Source organism: Nicrophorus vespilloides, unplaced genomic scaffold (assembly GCF_001412225.1).
Source record: "Nicrophorus vespilloides isolate i.1.1-1 unplaced genomic scaffold, Nicve_v1.0, whole genome shotgun sequence".
Lineage (NCBI taxonomy): Eukaryota > Metazoa > Arthropoda > Insecta > Coleoptera > Silphidae > Nicrophorus > Nicrophorus vespilloides.
In genome coordinates, this window is record NW_017096183.1 from 1 (window position 1) to 1,905 (window position 1,905).

The 1,905-nt window shown below is 33.3% G+C and overlaps 1 non-coding gene across 1 annotated transcript; it reads right to left on the reverse strand.

The window, feature by feature from the left end:
• Positions 1-340: 340 nt before the first annotated feature.
• On the reverse strand, positions 341-422 carry Trnas-uga. Its single transcript has one exon. It is a non-coding gene; the product is annotated as a tRNA-Ser (tRNA).
• Between the last annotated feature and the right edge of the window lie 1,483 nt (positions 423-1,905).

Sequence of the window (1,905 nt, forward strand, 5' to 3'; positions counted from 1 at the left end):
GTAAATCAATTAAATGTGAAAACACTGCTTTTTCGAACGTTCTAGTTTCAATTTTTCAAATTTGAACGCGTATTACAGCAATATTGATAAGAGCACAGGAATGTATCTATACTTTTTGGATTCTGCAAACATTCAGCTTTCATATGCATATAGTGTATTCATTCTATCTATTATATTTTTCGAGTAAATCAATGAAATGTGACAACACTGCTTTTTCGAACGTTGACTAATAACATCTCAAATATGGACTTTCTAACAAAAAAAAATAAATAATTTGTTAAAAACTTATAAAATTGAATAATCTGCAGATTTTGCATGAAAGGATTGAAAATTATTGCTACGCTGCGGACAGGATTCGAACCTGTGCGGGCAAAGCCCAATGGATTTCAAGTCCATCTCCTTAACCACTCGGACACCGCAGCTGATATTCACCGCAATTTTGATCCATTTTCGCAAAAAACAGATCATATAAACTAACATAGATTATTGTACATATCTTGAATAACCAAATTGTTAACAAATCTGTTATGGAATTGAAGAAGTTTTCCAGTTACACTCAATAGACTTTTGTGTATGATGTGAAGTATCGAAATTGATATTAAATAATATAATGAAAGAAAACAATAATGCGTGTACGAGGGTAGATAAGCACGGCGAAGAAAAGACAGTTGGATACATAATAAATACAGTCGTATGCTCCGGGGGTGGCAACGGCGGCGGCGATGCCATTGTGGAAGCATTAAAACTGTATGCGTAGGGTATAACAATGCGGTGGCGCAAGTTGATCAGCGAATGATGGAGATTGATAGGGGGGCGAGGCAACGCGTTCAGAGGGCGGAGGGCGCACAAAAATTCTGATTCCCTATGTACACACGCACATAGCACAGTTATATACACATATAGAGACAGAAAGAGAGAACAGAGCAGAGCGGAGTGAATGAGAACAGGAGGATGAAAAATAAATAACTAGGGTGGAAATGGCAAAATAATTACTGGCCGCATGCACCGATGTTTGCACAAACCGAAAATCCAAAAATGGATTAATACATTTTTAATACGACTTCTGTAAACAGGACCGGTTTTCATTTATCTGCCAACCCTTTCCCTCTTCCACCCTTCAAAACTATTCCATCTCTCTTTCTCTCTTTACTATTGCTACTTCTTTTTTTTTTTTTCGTTGTTGTTGCACAAATCCCATTGTCCGTTTTATATTTATATAATGGCTATAGCATCGCGCTTCGAATAATAAAAAAAATATATATACATGTGTGTGTACAGAGAGAAAGATTAATTATAAATTAATCGTTTTCGAAAACCGCTCAAACGCATCAAATAAAAAATTGTAAATAATTGCCATTATCAAAAATCCAATTTCATTTCGTACACTGCAAATGGTTATATTTTTTTTGCATATACATTTGTGAGATTTAAATTTCAAAATAATAGTTTTGGATTTCAACAATTCAAAGCAAACATATTTTTTAATTAACTTACTTTATAGTTTTCGAGAAAATAAATTTGTTTAAATCGGCTCAAGTTTTGGTACTAAATTTTAACAATGTATAAGAAAATTATGGAAAATTTGGAAAAGCCATAGATTTATCTTCTATTTACATGTTGAATCATCCAATTGGTGCGTATTACAGCAATATGGATAAGAGCACAGAAATGTATCTATACTTGTTGGATTCCCCAAACATTCAGCTTTCATATGCATATATTGGATTTATTCTATCTTTTATAGTTTTCGAGTAAATCAATGAAATGCGAAAACACTGCTTTTTCGAACGTTCTAGTTTCAATTTTTCAATTTTGAACGTGTATTACAGCAATACGGATAAGAGCACAGGAATGTATCTATACTTGTTGGATTCCCCAAACATTCAGCTTTAAAAATCAAATAAA